This window comes from Rana temporaria, chromosome 4 (assembly GCF_905171775.1).
Source record: "Rana temporaria chromosome 4, aRanTem1.1, whole genome shotgun sequence".
Classification (NCBI taxonomy): Eukaryota; Metazoa; Chordata; class Amphibia; order Anura; family Ranidae; genus Rana; species Rana temporaria.
The window spans coordinates 9,559,792-9,578,362 of NC_053492.1; the positions used below are offsets into that span (position 1 = coordinate 9,559,792).

General features: G+C 48.6%; 1 non-coding gene and 1 pseudogene across 1 annotated transcript; one reads left to right on the forward strand and one right to left on the reverse strand.

Annotated features, from left to right (window-relative positions):
• Positions 1-5,450: 5,450 nt before the first annotated feature.
• On the forward strand, positions 5,451-18,271 carry LOC120935493 (annotated as a pseudogene).
• On the reverse strand, positions 12,029-12,187 carry LOC120938482. Its single transcript, XR_005749079.1, has one exon. It is a non-coding gene; the product is annotated as a U1 spliceosomal RNA (small nuclear RNA).
• Positions 18,272-18,571: the final 300 nt, after the last annotated feature.

Genomic DNA, 18,571 nt, shown 5'->3' on the forward strand with positions numbered 1-18,571 from the left:
TATAAAAATGCACTAATTACTGTATAAATGGGACTGGCAGTGAAGGGGTTAACACTAGGGGGTGAAGAAGGGGTTAAATGTATTCCCTGGGGGTGTTCTTACTGTGTGGGGGGAGGGGACTGACTGGGGGAGGTGACCGATGCTGTGTCCCTATTTGTCCCAGGGGGCCCTGACAGGACGTGGAGCTCTGTGTTTACACACAGAGTTCCACGTCCCTGCTGTCACCGACGATCGCGGGTGTCTGGCGGACATCACGGCCGCCAGGCACACGCATCGGCTCCCGAGCGATGCGCCGGGCACGTTGTTTCCCCGCTGCGTGACCCCAGCGGCGCGCACGGGGAATGACAACAATAGGACGTCCAAAGACGTCCACTCGGCACTTGAGAGCCGCGCTGTGGACGTCTTTCGTCCATAGCGCGGATCCCAAGTGGTTAAACACCACTACTACCTCAGGGGCCCCAAATTCCCTCAGCCTCAGTACCCTCTCAGCTCCTCTACTTCCCTCAGTATTTTCCTCCCTCTGACACCAATTCTTCATGGCGGGCTGGGGAATGTTTTCTTCCTCCTGACCAGCAATGTAAGGGGCTCTATGCTCCATACTAGAAAATTTCCCAAGTTGTGGGGACCCCTAACAGTAATATTATTTTCGTAGCATGGGTTGTCAGCACCCAAGGCAAGACAAGTAATTTGCACCCCTAGCCCACAGGCATTTAGCTCTACCTGAGTCCTTTTAATGGCAACTATATTCACAGGTAGTGTTACTCACTGTGTCTCCGGCTTCACTGTGTCCCTGACTTTGTGGTGTCTCCTAGCAGTGACCCCTATGCCGAAATCAGGAGATAGGGTCTCCTCCAGCCCCTCCCACTTCACATTCCTCACCAGTCAGCTGACCTCTAGTCTTTGCCCCCCAGCCATGCCGTGAACTGAATGGGCGCCTGCGAAAAGGCTGAGTGGGCGGCCACGGGCTCCAGGAACAGCCACAAAAAGGCTGGGAGAGTGGTGTGGGCTTCAGGAACAGCCCAGGATTCGGTGACCCCTGGCAAATCATCATTCGACCCCCAGGTTGAGAACCACTGGTTTAGAGGAACATATTACTAGAATTTATCTCCAAAATGAGGAGAATGTCCCGGCCCCGTAAATGGGAAATGTTCTGACCCTGAACGTGTTAATCTAGGTTTCCACACTATATATGTGTGTATCATCATCTGCTGGAGATAAAAGACATCACAGTGACTATGGAGGAAGAGGACGGACATGACGGGGTTACTGGGTGTAAATAGAAAATAAGATCTTATTACCTCCTCTGCTGCCAATTCCAACAATGTCTTCTCTCTACTTCCTCCCGACTCACCTCTCACCCGCAACTTCCTGTCTGCATTCCATAGAGACTTCCAAGAGGGTCTGACTGCAGACTGGAGCTCCATTTTTGACAGGAAACATGTGTCCTCCACTCCACTATTCTTCTTCTTTTTTTTTTTTTAAAGACCTTTAATATAACAAACATTCAATAGACACAACTGATGGAAGTGGAGGTGACATGTTTCCTGTTACATCTTCATTTACTGGTGTTTCAACAGATTAGGCGTCCCATCAGTTTTGTAAGGTTGTTCCGTCAGATTAGGCGTTCCATCAGAATTGGTAACGGAAGTGACGTTCTGTCGCCACCATCTTGCTACACTCCGCACTCCTCCACAGTAAGGATACATGGAGAAGGGGGAAGCGGACATCTTGTTACACCCACCAGAGTTTTGCATTTCATAGTTATTTTTAACATAAACTGGAGCTTGTATAGAGAAATACAGGATTTATAAATCGGACGGACTGTTTAGATGTTGAATTTTAAAAGCAGCAGCAGACGTGACGATCTCACAGGTTTACAAATGTGACAGAACAACTCTGATTTTATAATTCAATATCCAAACAATCTGTCAGATTTCTAAATCCTGTATTTCACCATATAAGCTCAGTTTTCTGTTAAAAATAACTGTGATATGCAAAACTCCGGTGGGTGTAACAAGATGTCCACTTTCCTCCTTCTCAGTGTATACGTATAGCTAGATTCAGGTAGAGTTAGGTCGGCGTATCAGTGGATACGCCGACCTAACTCTGAATCTGCGCCGACCTAGGTTTAAGTGTATTCTCAAACAGAGATACACTAAAACCTATCTAACCTATCTAGCCTATAACCTATCTAAGATATGACGGCTTGCGCCGTCCTATCTTAGGGTGCAATATTTTGGCTGGACGCTAGGTGGCGCTTCCATTGCGGTCGGCGTAGAATAAGTAAATCACTAGTTACGCCTATTCACGAACGTACGCCGACGCAGTACATTTACGATGTTTCCATAAGGCATTATCAGGCCTAAAGTTATTCTAATAGATGGAATAGTAATGTTAAAGTATGGCCGCCGTTCCCGCTTCGAAATTCGTCCGTGAATAGGGATTTACGTCGTTTACGTCCACGTCAAAATAATAGGTCCATGCGGCGTACTTAGCCGCAATGCACACTGGGAAATGTAGGCGCCCGGCGCATGCGCAGTTAAAAAAAAAGTCAAAAACGTAAGGTCAAGCTCCATTAACATAAAACACGCCCCCTTACACACATTTGAATTAGGCGCCCTTATGCCCGCCTGCTTTAGGCTACGCCGCCGTAACTTAGCAGGCAAGTACATTGTGAATCATGTACTTGCCTCGCTTACTTACGGCAGCGTAGCTTAAATGCCTTAAGCTACGCCGCATTAAAGTTGCGGCAACGTACCTGAATCTAGCTATTCGTATGGAGGAGTGCGGGGTGTAGCAAGATGGTGGCGACTGATCATCACTTCCATTACACAATCTAACGGGTCCCCTAATCAGATGAAACACCAAAAGTGACATTCCCTTGCCACCATCTTGCTACACCCCGCACTCCTCCATAGTAAGGATACAGTGAGAAGGGGCAAGCGGACATCTTGTTACACCACCGGAGTCTTACATTTCACACTTATTTTTAACAGTAAACTCAGCTTATATAGTGACATTCAGTATTTGGAAATCCCTCAGGTTGTTTTTATTTTTATTTTTTTAAAGCAGCGGTGTTCTGTCAAATGAGCAAATCTGTGAGGTTTAGAAGGCTTGCAGCTGCTTCTAAAATTTAACATGTAAACAGCCAGACGGATTTTTAAATCCTGTATTTCACTATATAAGTGTAGCGCCCCCTTTACTTTCAGTAAGGGCACTACGCTAAAGTTAGTGGGAGAATGAGAGAGATAAATTGCTCTCATTCTTAATTTGTTAAATTTGGCTGTCGCCAAATCTGGATTGTTCTGTGGGTCAGACTGCGTTCTAGGGATGCGGTTCCACCCCTGGGCGGCAGGTGGCGCCAGAGAGGTCCAGGCGGAGCCGCTTCTTCTCAGCAGCCAATTAGAGGAGTTTTCCCTCGCGGGGCATGCTGGGGAGGAGTATTTCTGTGGCGTAGGCCGTTGTTCTGGGTTCCTCGCGGGTTCCTGGTTCCAGGTGCGGCACCCACCTTTAGGGTGTGCGCACATCGCGGGCCCCACCACTATGGCCTACCTGGCCTGGGGTTGGGCGCTACGCAGCACATCCAAGCTGAGACAGAGACCCTGTTTTGCACATAACAATTTGGATCAGAGTTTAACCATACTCTGATCTCCCTCTAAATTTTAATAGCACCGGTACCTAAAGTAACCAGGTGCTACATATAGATATAGATATATACTGTATGTAGCGCTCACCCCCGAAGGAGCCGCTGATTAGTTTGGGATCAACGTGCTAAGCTGTCCTTCTTGTTTTAGTCTAGGTCTAGGGTGACACTTGTGAGTGTGGATGAAGAGTGAGTGTCCAGACATCAAATAAGCTTTATTCCAAGGCCCAACACAGCCAACATCAACATGGCACACAATAGAGAAAGGTTGATGAGCGAGGAGAGAACTTTAGTATCAGGCCTTGGATATGAAGGAGAACAAGCCTGCTCTCGGCAATAATAAAGCTCAACTCATCGCCACTCAAAGCAGAGCGGGCAAAGTGCCCCCGGACAGGCGACCGTCACAGGCCTGGCAGCCGGAGCGCCACCCGTAAATCACTGGGAGGAAACAGGCCTCTGCCACAGGCCTAGCAATTTGAGATATAAGATATTAGGTTAAGTGAATCCTCCCAGACAGTTCAAAAAGTGTCACCAATTGTCAGCTTTAAGCATACCTGTCATGCAGTATGGTGACTGGATCCCCAATGGTTCGTCTAGGCCTCCTGGACAACCTCTAGTTCTAGGTTCTCCCCGGGCCGATACCCATCGCACAGCTCCCAGCTTAGGATCATCTCCTTAGGATCATCTCAGCAGAAGGTTTGGGACCCAGCAAGCCGCTGGGGCCTCTCTCAATGTCAGGTTGAGGTTCCGCATGGTGTGCAACCTCAGTGAAATAGGCCACGGTGGCGGGGCCCATGGATGTGCGCACCCTGAAGGTGGATGCCGCATCTGGAACTCGGGCCCCGCACAGAACAGAACAGCTAATGGCTGGTGCCACAGATATACCCCCCCTCAGCATGCCCAACGAGGGAAAAACCTCCTCTGATTGGCTGCTGAGAAAGGTGGGTCCGTCAGAACCCCTCTAGCGCCAACTGTCGCCCAGGGTTGGTAACACACCCCTGGAGCGCAGACTGACCTACAGGACAGTTCTGAATTGACAACAGCCCAAATTTCCATAAATTGTGAATGGGAGTAAAGTAATCCTCCCATTCCCCACTAACTTTGGCATAGCGCCCATACTGAAAGTAAGAGGGCGCTACATGTATATATATACACACACAGTATTTATTTTTTACAGTTTCCGGGAAAACATCATCTGATAAGCATAAGTGCGGTTGACAAAAGGACATTGCGCAGGATTGGGACCCAGAATAAGAAAATAACTGCTGCAAAAGTGACTGCAGAGCTTAATCTCAGTCTTTCACAGCCTGTGTCCTCAAAAACTGTGGTAAGGGAACTCCAAAGGCAAAACATTCACGGTTGAGCTGCAATTGCCAAACCACTAGTGAGCAATGTTAATCAAGGCCCCTTGCCACGCCCCCGCTCTAAGGAAAGGGAGCCTTGACTGTTGGATGCTTGGCAACTAAGCGGGCGTCAACCTAATCAGTGAGTCGGAGTGGCTCCTTCGGGATTGGCTACAATGGCACGAGGTGACTGGGTAGAGCCGGAACTCTAGAAAAGGCTACACAGAGGCACGTCCCACTACTTTCGGGAGAATTTGACGTCACAAGAGTTGACCATCCTCCCGCCCATTGTGTGTTTTTGTCACAGCTTCCTTGGCAGTTTTACTTTGCCAGCAATTGATATTACTTTATGGGCTATGCCCTCAAGTTTAATTACGGGGTCAGTTTAATGCCAATCTCGCACTAATGGTGGAGACAGGCCTCTTAGACTACACAGTTTGTTTATAGATGCTCATGGTATAACCATGAGCGGCATGGTTATTGGTATTTTGAAGGTTATTATACTGATATGTTCAAAAAAACTGTGGCCTTGCTGTACTTCCAACTTAAAGTGGTCTATGTATCTTTTTGGAGGCAAGGTTTGTTGTGGTTTAAATAAGTGGGGGTTAAGACAAGCCTAAGCTTCTCAGCAGTCATGTCCAGAAGGTCAGATGAATAAAGCTTCACACTGTTCCCAACCACCGGACATGAGAACGCGTGGCAAACACAAGTTTACGACCAAGACTGTCTTGTGCCAACATTAAAGCATGATGGCTGCGCAATTATGATTTAGGCAGCCATATTTTGGCATTCGGCAGGCCCCATAATCACCTTAAAAGGTAGAGTCACTGCCCGCAACCATATATAAATTTTGGCTAACTGTCTTTCCCCCCCCGTGATGCAGACATTGTTTCCCAAGGACAGCGCCATTTACCAAGACCTCCAATTCACACTGCTGGCATTGTCAAATAGTGGTTTGACGAGCAAGCAGATGAAGTCTCGCACCTTCCCTGGGAGCAGCAGTTGCTGGACCTCAATATCATAGAGCAACTATGGATCTATTTTGGAGAAGAAGGTTCAGGCTCGTTTTCTGCCTCCGGCATCTCTGCAAGACTTGGAAGGATTGTTGCATGAAGAGTAGGATCAGTATCCATTATCCACCATCTAAGACTTATATTTGTCTATTCGCAGGAGAATTCCAGCCGTCTTGGATGCCAAAGGTGGTCCAATATCATATTAGGTAATGATTTTGTTATTTTACCTTGTGTTTCCAAATGTTGCCAGTTAAGGAAACCTCCCTTGTCACTTATTTGATCTGTCTGCAAACCTGACTGTCATTCACCAGCTCTCTTCAACCTTGAAGAGCCCCAACTTGCTAGCAGAAGATCATATCTACAAATCCGTAATTGATTCTATTTTCTAACCCCAAGTATCCACCGCTCATGGGTTGGGGATGGAAAGAGGGGGTCAGGGTGGTGAATGGGGGCAGGTTAGTGAAGAGGGGGATGGGGATGAAGAGGGGAATGTATTGGTGAATATGGGGACATACTGGTGAAGATGTGAATATGAGGGATGTAGAGGAAGAGGGGCGTGGAGAGGGGACATGTGGGTATTGCTCTTTAAAGTGGACAGGTGGCAGTGATTTCACATGCTCAGTGTAGATAGGAAATTGAGAGCAGTTTTCCAGCTAAGTAGTGGGACAAAGAAACGGCCACCCCTCCCTCCATCACACCACAATCACAAATGAAAATCAGTCCTACACTTCAGAATGATTTGATGCTCTCACTTTTTAAAATGTGACCCAAAAGTGTTCCTGGTTCTTGGACCATGTTGGCCCGGAGCATCTGAACAGCGACGGGGACCCAGTGTGCGACTGGGTTCCCACATTTGAGGATCCCAAGCTGTTTTTCTGTTCGGTGGGGAGTCCGTCTGAGGAGCACCATTGAGAGGCTGGCGATCCAAAAAGGGCCTTGACAAACCCCTGGGGATCAAGGTAGCCGGACACTGAGGGATTGATCACCTGTCAGTTGGTATCTGGGCGACAAGTTGAAGGAGATCCAGACATAACTCATTTAAGGAGTTCATCTCCGTAACTACAAATCGGGGAGTGCCTGTGTCTTTCTGAGGCTCACCAAGGAGGGTCTGTGGCAGAGACTTTTCCTCAAGCTCACCAAGGAGGGTCTGTGGCAGAGACTTATCCTACAATTGTCTGAGTGATACTCCGGCTGCCAGGTCAGTGAGAGAGGCCTGTCCGGGTGCACTAAACCCACTCAGGCAGGAGTGGCGCAAAGAAGTGTTGCGTTTGGGAGCAGGACTGTTTCCCTATCATCATGCCTGAATCTGCTGTTCTCTCTTCTTCTTCAACTTTACTTTCCTCACCACAAGTTTATTGTTTTTACCCGGCTGGGTAATAAAGAGCACAGCAATGAGCACCTGTTGCGGACATTCCTTTACTTCTACTTAATGCAATACGCATCATTCACCCCTAGGAATTCGGGGGAGCCATGAGGTAAATGTGCCGCCCAAACATCAGCTCCTCCGGGGGTAATGCTACACACATGAATGCTGAGTGGAAAATGTTGGCACACCACCACCACTTCACGTTCCTCTCCCAATTTAAAAAAATATGGACTCTCACTCTAAGGCTGGGTTCATGTGGCAAGGGGTGTGTCCTATGCCTGCATACTTTTGCTGATAGGTGTCCTGGATTCCCATCTCAAAAAGTTGGGAGGTATGAATATACAGTACATACAGCACAAGGCCCGGCTGTGTTCACTCTATGAGATGTTCCTCGGGGCTGCAGTTCCTCTGTACTCCACCAGATGGTGATCTCACTTCTACCTAGAATGAAAGTCTCATGGAATACAGACAGGAAGTGATGTTAGTTATAAATAAGAATTTCTGGGTGAGAGGAGAGTCGGGAGGAAGTAGAGGAGGTAATAAGATCTTATTTTCTATTTACACCTCAGCACAATCATTAAAAAACTCTTCTATTACATATGATTTTGCGTACACTGAAAATAGTCAGAGAGCTGACACTTTGAGCAGAAAACCTTCATTTAAATAGTCATGGACCGCTTGGCAACCAGCAACTGTGGAGCCAATGACATTTTTGGTGAATTATATAATGTACAATACAGTGTATATACTGCAGGACTATGTTAAGCTGACCATAGACAGTTTTCTCTTGTTCAGTAAATGTTTGGGCTGAATGAAAAAAAACGAACAGATTTCTCTATCCACACAAGTTAGTTGGATGGAGAAATCCTTTCTGCCAAAACATTGTCTGCCCCCCAGTATGAACCCCCCCCCCAGGTCTGTCTGTCCCCCAGTACGAACCCCCAGGGTCAGTCTGTCCCCCAGTACGAACCCCCAGGATCAGTCTGTCCCCCAGTACGAACCCCCAGGATCAGTCTGTCCCCCAGTACAAACCCCCAGGATCAGTCTGTCCCCCAGTACGAACCCCCAGGATCAGTCTGTCCCCCAGTACGAACCACCAGGGTCAGTCTGTCCCCCAGCACGAACCCCCAGGATCAGTCTGTCCCCCAGTACGAACCCCCAGGGTCAGTCTGTCCCCCAGTACGAACCCCCAGGGTCAGTCTGTCCCCCAGTACGAACCTCCAGGGTCAGTCTGTCCCCCAGTACGAACCCCCAGGGTCAGTCTGTCCCCCAGTACGAACCCCCAGGGTCAGTCTGTCCCCCAGTACGAACCCCCAGGTTCAGTCTGTCCCCCAGTACGAACCCCCAGGTTCAGTCTGTCTCCCAGTACGAACCCCCAGGATCAGTCTGTCCCCCAGTACGAATCCCCAGGATCAGTCTGTCCCCCAGTATGAACCCCCAGTGTCAGTCTGCCCCCCAGTACGAACCCCCAGGGTCAGTCTGTCCCCCAGTACGAACCTCCAGGGTCAGTCTGTCCCCCAGTACGAACCCCCAGGGTCAGTCTGTCCCCCAGTACGAACCACCAGTGTCAGTCTGCCCCCCAGTACGAACCCCCAGGGTCAGTCTGTCCCCCAGTACGAACCTCCAGGGTCAGTCTGTCCCCCAGTACGAACCCCCAGGGTCAGTCTGTCCCCCAGTACGAACCTCCAGGGTCAGTCTGTCCCCCAGTACGAACCCCCAGGGTCAGTCTGTCCCCCAGTACGAACCACCAGGGTCAGTCTGTCCCCCAGTACGAACCCCCAGGATCAGTCTGTCCCCCAGTACGAATCCCCAGGATCAGTCTGTCCCCCAGTACGAACCCCCAGGGTCAGTCTGTCCCCCAGTACGAACCCCCAGGGTCAGTCTGTCCCCCAGTACGAACCCCCAGGGTCAGTCTGTCCCCCAGTACGAACCTCCAGGGTCAGTCTGTCCCCCAGTACGAACCCCCAGGATGAGTCTGTCCCCCAGTATGAACCTCCAGGGTCAGTCTGTCCCCCAGTATGAACCCCCAGGATCAGTCTGTCCCCCAGTATGAACCCCCAGTGTCAGTCTGCCCCCCAGTACTAACCCCCAGGTCAGTCTGCCCCAATGCAACCCCCCTCAGGCATTCTGCCACTCCCCAGTACGACCCCCCCACCCCAGGTCAGTCTGCTCACCAGGTCAGGCTGGTCCCCCCCTGGCCATTCTGCCCCTCAGTTTGGCCCCCCCAGGCCATTCTTTCTTTTAGTACATCCCCCCCGGCCATTCTGCCCCTCAGTACGCCCCTCCCCCCAGGCCATTCTGCCCCTCAGTACGGCCTCTCCCCCAGGCCATTCTGCCCTTCAGTATGGCTTCCCCCCAGGCCATTCTGCCCCTTAGTACGGCCTCCCCCCCAGGCCATTCTGCCCCTTAATACGGCCTCCCCCCCCAGGCCATTCTGCCCCTCAGTACGGCCTCCCCCCAGGCCATTCTGCCCCTCAGTACGGCCTCCCCCCAGGCCATTCTGCCCCTCAGTACGGCCCCCCAGGCCATTCTGTCCCTCAGTACGACCCCTCAGGTCATTCTGCTCCAAGAAAGGCCCCCCAAGGTCAGTCTGCCCTCCAGTACAATCTCTTCCCCCCCAGTCATTGTCTGGGCTGATGACACCAGAGAACTGGCCTTTAATAGAGAAGTCAGGTGGCCCTCTCTGTACACCGCTCACACGCATTACATTACACAGGTGCTCTTTCCAGGCACAGTCAGCCTGCTGACCTCTCTTATCCCCGAGCTAAATTAGCAGGATTAGCCACCTTTCCTTCCCGACCATATCCTTCCCCCATAGCCGAGGCCTAGCACCTCTTAGGCCACCAGTGTAAGCACTGCATGGTGTCAGTCAGCTGGCGGCCTGCTCCTCTCTCTCATTATGTTGGTGCTCAGCGTCACTATCCTGGACTCTCTGTGGCGGTTATTTCGCTCATGTGCAATGAAGCTGTGGTGTGGAGGGGGAAAGCAGGGTGGGCATAGGCAATGAGTCACAGTCCGACTGAGGAAGAGGAGGAGGAGGAGGAGGAGAGGCGGCTGGAGGACTTCACAACCACACACGCAGACCATCACAGTGCCCCCCTGCACTTTTATTAAGTGTCCGAGTTATCAAACACCATTCTACTGCCTGGGAGGACCTGGAGCTCTGGGAACCCTTTCATAATATGTCTAGGTTTTGGGTGGGTTGAAACTTGAGCATATAATTCAAAAACCGTGCTGTCTGCATGAATCCTGGACAGGTGGCAGCCCTACTTACCACCTCATCAGTCTATACTAATGGATTATACAACTTTTATTATTGGCGGGGAATGGCGGTTTATTTAGGGGGAATTAGAATATGTATTTCTTTATTTTATAAGATTCAAATAGGAGGGAAAAGGGAATAATTTCATTTTTGGTAAATGTCCTGAAAACAAATGTTTCCACAATGATCCCAGTCTCAGATATTTATCCTAAAATGCGATCAGTAAAGTCTCCGGAGTACATGGAGATCAAAGGAATATGATGTGTTCTGGTGAAGGCCAAAGACAACGTTCATCTTTCAGTTTAGGAGAGGTTTTTTTTTTTTTTTGAAAAGCCTATGGCGTGTGAACACACCCAAAAAAACTCCACCCGGTGCAGAAAAAATGTGCACACACATAAAGAGTGTTCACAAAAACGTGCAGACGGGTGCAACGTCAAGTGGTCCTCCTGTGAAGAGGGACCCAAACCCTGATCCCCCGGGGCGTTAGGCTCCAGACGGGGACTGAGGTACTGTGGTCCGAGCAACCGAAGCCGACACGGACCCAACTTCCTTGGAGGGACTGCCGAAACAGAACCCTCCCAGTACTAGGTGAGGCTCCCCCGAAGGGAGACCCCATGAGAGCAGGCGAACTAAGCCAGAAGGCCATGTCCACCCACTCCCAAGACGTTCAGGGCTGGCCCGAGGACCCGCACCCTACTAATCACACAGTGACAAAACGTGCACAACAAAAAAAGACAAAAAAGTGACAAACACAGGCTTAAATAAAATAAAGTGGGGGAAGGGATAGTGGAGAGGAGAGTGAAAGAAATTGCCATTGTGGTGAAACAATGACCAGGCCCTCCGGCCAGGAATAAAAAATTCCTCCGGTCCTAGCCAAAAGGCCCGGCCCAGGAGGCAGGTGCTAAAAAAAGCGTGTATCTGGTGCAGTGACCGTGGTATCCTTCAATCAATGTGTCCCTCACACACAGTGATCTTCAGATACTCCTGGACTGCCACTCCAGGGGCACATGCACCATAGGCTTTTCGTTCCATATCCAACCCCCCGACCGACCAGTGCAGCCCTCCACCCCTGCCAGCCAACCCAGCGGATTTGCATGGTGCTGCCCCGTCTTATCCCAGGGCATTACCAGCTCCTCCTACCGGATCGCTGACAGAGATAGCACTTACACCAGCCAGCCAGAAGGCCAGACTAGAACTCGGCAAAAAGACCAAGACCAAACACAGCACCCATCCTCACCAGGAGCACCCTTCCAGATGGCTCAGACTCAACCATGGGCCGGCCCCAGTATTCTGTCGGGCAGCACAGCGTAGTCCCTGCTGAAACCATCCTTCCAGGTGCAATGACGTCATTGGATTGCATCCACCCTCCCCATGTAGGAGGTGCTTCAGCGCTCTGCTGACAACTGATAAGGACAGATACCACACCCAGTCCCAGCCAAAAGGCCGAGAAGCGGCAGGGAAGACAACCACGATCAGCACGGCCTAGAGTGTGCAATAGCCGTGCCTCGCCCTGGGAGAACCACCTTCATGATCATGGTGTCTCCCCTGCCAGGTAAGTATAGGAGAGGTGGGAAGCTCCCGGGAGAAATTATTCGGTGTACAGAAACCTCAGAGCGCCCCTCACCGCTCCTCCTGCCAATGTACCTCCAACCAGAGTCAGGGAGTCCTATGACATCACACTGACCTCACCTCCTCCAAAAGCTATTATCTATTTTTTTGGATGGACTCTTGGCATTCTAACTTGAAAAGCAAGACTGTTGGTCCTGCGTTGTAAATAATGATGTAAGAATGCTTGCAACAAACCTTTAACCTAAAGAGTAGGGGACCCAGTGTAAGCAAATTATTCCTCAGCCTAAAGTGGGGCTTTAATAAAACACAGACCAAATGGAGTGGTGAAGAGGACTCTGGGAGGTCACATGACATCGCTCTTATCTCTATTAATAATATGCAGACCTGATCAGAGAAGAGAGGAGGATTCTGGGAATATCATTTGATTTTACTATTTGTGTTCAACTATAGAATTTTCCTCCTGTGAAGTCTGAAGATCATATGACCATCACAGTGCCTCCACCTCCCTCCCTGACACCTAAGATAAACATCAAGAAGAAGATTGTAGAAGTCACGAGAGATCACTGGGCTACTGACAGGAGAGGTGAGCGGTGCCGGGAATTCTGGGACATTATCCAGTAACAGACAAGGGATGTGTCTGGATGGTGACTGTATCATTGTGTGTGTCAGGTTCCTATAAGGTGTCAGGATGTCACTGTCTATTTCTCCATGGAGGAGTGGGAGTATTTAGAAGGACACAAGGATCTCTACAAGGACGTCATGATGGACAATCAGCCGCCCCTCACATCACCGGGTAAGAGGAGACTTTATTGTAAAGGAGAGAGCAGTACGGAGGCTCCACCTAGATCCCCCATCATCTGATAAACACATAGAAACAATGGCCCGGATTCAAAGAGATTTGCCCCTTTTTTACTGAGGCACAGGGCAGCGTTTTTGCCCTGCGCCCCCGCAAATTATCTGCGCTGCGCGCGATTCACGGAGCAGTAGCTCCGTAAATTGCGTGTGCGCTCTTTAAAATTGCCCTGCGTAAGGGCGCCTAATGTAAATGATCCCGTAGGGGGCGGGAATCATTTAAATTTGGCGCGCTCCCGCGCCGAGCGTAGAGCGCATGCTCCGTCGGGAAACTTTCCCGACGTGCATTGCGGCAAATGACATCGCAAGGACGTCATTTGCTTCCAAGTGAACGTGAATGGCGTCCAGCGCCATTCACGAATCACTTACGCAAACGACGTAGATTTCAAATATCGCGAAGCGGGAACGACGGGTTACGCAGGCGCAATTGCTCTCTGAATCTGGGCCAATGTATTCAGTCACTGTGTGTGTTTCCTACAGATGGATCCAGTAATGGGAACCCACCAGAGAGATGTCCCCGTCCTCTGTATTCCCGGGATTCCACACAGGAAGGTCACACCATCCCCCACCATCATCAGGTAGATGAGGAACAATCACTGATAGTATCATTAGGATCTGTACATTATCTGCATTGTTACCATTGATGTCATTTTTATTCTATATTCAGAGTGGAAACCTGAGAGATTGTAAAGTTGAGGTTAAAGAAGAGATAAAAGAGGAGGATGATGAGGATGGGGTGAAGGAGGAGTTTCCTATAGGATATAAAGATCTGTACCAGGACACCATGGTGGAGTCATCCAGCTACAGAAACCCACCAGAGAGATGTCCCCGTCCTCTGTATTCCCGGGATTCCACACAGGAAGGTCACACCATCCCTCACCATCAGCAGGTAATGAGTAACAATTACTGATAGTTATGATTTATACACAGCATGTTTGTTACAATAAATGTTTTATTATATATTCAGAGTGGAAACCTCAGGGATGATAATATTGATGTTAAGGAAGAGTATAAAGAGGAGGATGAGGAGTATGGAGTGATGGAGGAGTTTTCAGAAGGACACAAGGATATGATGGAGCCACCTAATACCAGGAACCCACCAGAGAGATGTCCCCGTCCTCTGTATTCCCGGGATTCCCCACAGGAAGGTCACACCATCCCCCACTGTTACAAGGTTGGTGGGACGGATCATCTAGAACAGTGGTCATCAACCCTGTCCTCAGGGCCCACTAACAGGCCAGGTTTGCAAGATAACTGAAATACATCACAGGTGATATAATTTGCTGCTCAGTGATTGCAGTATCCCCAGTCTGCATCTCCCCAAGGTAATACATAAAACCTGGCCTGTTAGTGGGCCCTGATGACAGGGTTGATGACCACTGATCTAGAACATGGACTCGTGTTGGCGATGTGTGGATTTTTTTTTAATGTGATGTCACAATAATAAAGCTTATATCTTACAGATGATCTTCTCTCTCATTTTCTTGATTTAGAGTGGAGATCCAATCGATATCGAATTTGAGGTTAAAGCAGAAGAAGAAGAGAGGTATGTGAGGGATGATCAGCAGTCTATGGAGGAGGATGGAATAACGGGGACATTTATAGAGGAGGACACTCCTACAGAGATCAGCACAGGTGGGTTATTAACACTAAATACATTCCTCCACCCATACTGCTCACTGATTGGTCCAGAGTAGGACAAGGACTGGGTGATATCAGCCTGTAATCCCCTGGTCACTCTCCTGAGCTGTGTTCCCTGTCCTGTATTCCTGTATTTCTCTCAGATAATCTTCCTTCTCTGTGCTGCAGACACAATTTAGGTATCTAGACTGGATTTATGGAGATTCTGGAGATGAGCTGGCAGCAAAATGTGGATTTTCAACATTGGTGTTAAGAAACCTGGGCACCTGGGACATGTGCTTTGGGTCTTCTACCTCATACCTGGGTCTAGCAAGATCTCGGACAGAACTATTTTTGGAGGGTTACTTGCTCTGTTGTCTGCTGTCTGTGTCGGGTGGAGAGATATGTCTGTATAGTCTCAGACCCAAGTCACTGAGTGCAGTCTCAGGAGATGGGAGGCAGCGGTGTGGGACCTCTGAAACTTGTCTCAAGTAAAAAAATTAAGCTTCCACTGATTACCAATATCCTGACCCTTACACTATATAATGTATATTGCATATTACGCTGTCCTAAGCCCTGCACTATATACTGTATATTGTACATTACATAGATGAAGTCCCTTGCTGGGGGCAGGTGCCAGACTTCTCCTGATTTAGCAGTGATGAAGTAAAGAAGCTTGAGCACTCATAGGCCTTTGTAGAACAACTGGCAGCCTTTATTAGTGATACCAGAGGAATCGTCGCCGAAATCCTCTTTGGTCAGCTTAGAAGAACCAGGGCCACTCTTCCATTCCAGTTTCAGGCCCTCAGGTCACCCACCTGAGGCTGCATGGCACCAGGTGCCAGGGGAGGCAAACCTGCCTCACCCTCGGCGGGTGCACTCCACTATCGGAAGGACCCAGAGCACATGTGTTCCTATAATATATATGCCAGCCCCAGAATGCTCAGGGCCCCCCCCCTCCTCTGCAATTGGCCAGAGCTGCATACATATTCATGCGGCCCATTTCCCTTGCTCACACCTATGTTCTGAAAAGCTCCATTCGTTTCCAGAATACAGGAGGAACCCCAGCAATCGTAACATCACCAGAACATCATGAGCAGTCCTGACTAGTAAATTGCAGCGCCCTGTTAGGCAGAATGGAGGAGGAGCAAATTACACCAACCTAACTATTTACATCCTAGCACCGATACTAGGAGGGTTCTACAATAATAATATGATAACATCCTCAAACTTTGATACTTTTAACAGAAAGTGATAATGAGAGAGGAGTCAATATCCCAATGATGGTGGTCCAGTCTTCCAGTCCAGTCTTCATCTTGGTTGTTCTCCTTCCATCCTCACTCTCTGACCTCTGGTGGGGCTCAGCCCCGCTGTTATTCATGACTAAATCATGGACTAAATAAGGAAGTGCAGGACTTCTTGTGTTGGGAAGATGGCAATGAGTGATGGAGGGGGGTGGGGACACTTGTCATATAATCCCCTCATCACTGTCACTCCTATAAAAGACAGTTCTTGTTGTTTCCTCACTCTCTGACTAAGGTCCATGAATAAAGAAATGATCTGGTAGGAGATCAGAGGACCTATTTACTAGTTACCTTGAGGGGGGAATTGTAAGATCCTCAGAGACAAAGCTGCCTGATGTGGGCGGAGTGCTAGTTTAGGGGAACCAATCTGCTCATGTCTAGTAATAATCTTTTTATTTCTATTTTAGTAGATGGACGGGAGATGAGGAAAACCTCAGAGGATTGTCTCACTTTGTCTCCAGACTGTAAAGTAGAAGATGAGGACATCACACAGTATAGTCCAGGAGAAAACCCGACTACCTCAAATGTCCATCCGGCACCACACAGTGTAGATGGACCATCGTATTCCTCTTATCCTGAGGAACCTCAGACTGTGAGGGACGGTGCCGGACCATCGTATTCCTCTTATCCTGAGGAACCTCAGACTGTGAGGGACGGTGCCGGACCATCGTATTCCTCTTATCCTGAGGAACCTCAGACTGTGAGGGACGGTGCCGGACCATCGTATTCCTCTTATCCTGAGGAACCTCAGACTGTGAGGGACGGTGCCGTCATTCCAACAGAGAAGAGCTTTTCCTGTACTGAGTGCGGGAAGTGTTTTCGTTTTAAATCCAGATTTAATGCACATAAAAAGTCTCATACGGGTGAGAAGGAGTATTCCTGTCCTGAGTGCGGGAAATGCTTTTTGTTGAAATCCAGTCTTCACAGACATCAGAGTTTGCATACGGATGAAAAACTATATTCCTGTTCTGAGTGCGGTAAATGTTTTTCACAGAAGTCCAGTCTGTATACACATCAGAGATTGCATACAGGTGAGAAGCCACATTCCTGTCCTGAGTGTGGTCAATGCTTTTCACAGTCATCCAATCTTTATAGACATCAGAGGTCCCACTCTGGAGAGAAGCCATTTTCTTGTCCTCAGTGTGGGAAATGTTTCTCAGATAAGTCCAGATTTAATGAGCATCACAGATTGCACACAGGTGAAAAACCATATTCCTGTTCTGAGTGTAAAACATGTTTTGTAAAGAAATCGCAACTTATCAGACATCAAATGTCTCACACGGGGGAAAAGCCGTATTCCTGTTCTGAATGCAGGAAATGCTTTTTGCAAAAATCAGACCTAGTCAAGCATCAGAGATCTCACACGGGGGAGAAACCATTTCCATGTCATGAGTGCGGGAAATGTTTTTCACAGACATCCAATCTCTATGATCATCAGAGATTGCACACAGGTGAAAAGCCATATTCCTGTCCCGAGTGCGGGAAATGTTTTGTACAAAAATCAGAACTGGTCATACATAAAAGGTCCCACACAGGGGAAAAGCAATATTCCTGTCCTGAGTGCGGAAAATGCTTTTCACAGAAGTCCAATCTTTCCAAACACCAGCGATTACACACAGGAGATAAGCCGTATTTATGTTCTGAATGTGGGAAATGTTTTGTAACACAAACAAAACTAGTCACACATCAAATGTCCCATACAGGCGTAAAGCCGTATTCCTGTCCTGAGTGCGGGAAACGTTTTTTATCAAAAACCGGTCTTTACAGACATGGTAGATCGCATACAGGTGAGAAGCCATATTCCTGTTCTGAGTGTGGGAAATGTTTTTCACAGAAGTCCAGTCTTTATTTGCATCAGAGATTGCATTTGGGTGAAAAGCCATATTCCTGCCATGAGTGTGGGAAATCTTTTTCAAGGTTGTGTAATATGCAAAGACATCAGAGGTCTCACACCGGGGAGAAGCCATTTTAATGTATTCAGTGTGGAAGATGTTTCATGGATAAGACCAAGCTTTATAACCATCAGAGTTTGCACACAGACGAGAAGCCGTATTCCTGTTCTGAGTGTAAAAAATGTTTTGTAAAAAAATCACAACTTGTCAGACATCAAAAGTCTCACACAAGTGACAAGCCGTATTCCTGTCATGAGTGCGGGAAATGTTTTTCACAGAAGTCCTGTCTTTACAGACATCAGAAAATGCACACAGGTGAGAAGCCATATTCCTGTTTTGAGTGCTGAAAATGTTTTGTACAAAAATCATATCTTGTCTCGCATCAGAGATCTCACACGGGTGACAATCCGTATTCCTGTCCTGAGTGCAGGAAATGTTTTTCAGAGAAGTCCAATCTTTACAAACTTCAGAGATCTCACACGAGAGAGAAGCCGTATTCCTGTCCTGAGTGAGGGAATTGTTCCTCACTGAAGTCCTGTCTTCCTGTACATCAGGGATCCCACACAACCCTCGAGGTGTATTGGTGCCTTGAGTGTGGGAAATGTCTTGTATATGAATGTTGCTGGACATCACAGCTCTCATGTAGGGAAGAAGCACACCCTGATATACACCTCAGATATACTCCATGGCTGATCTTCATCATGTAA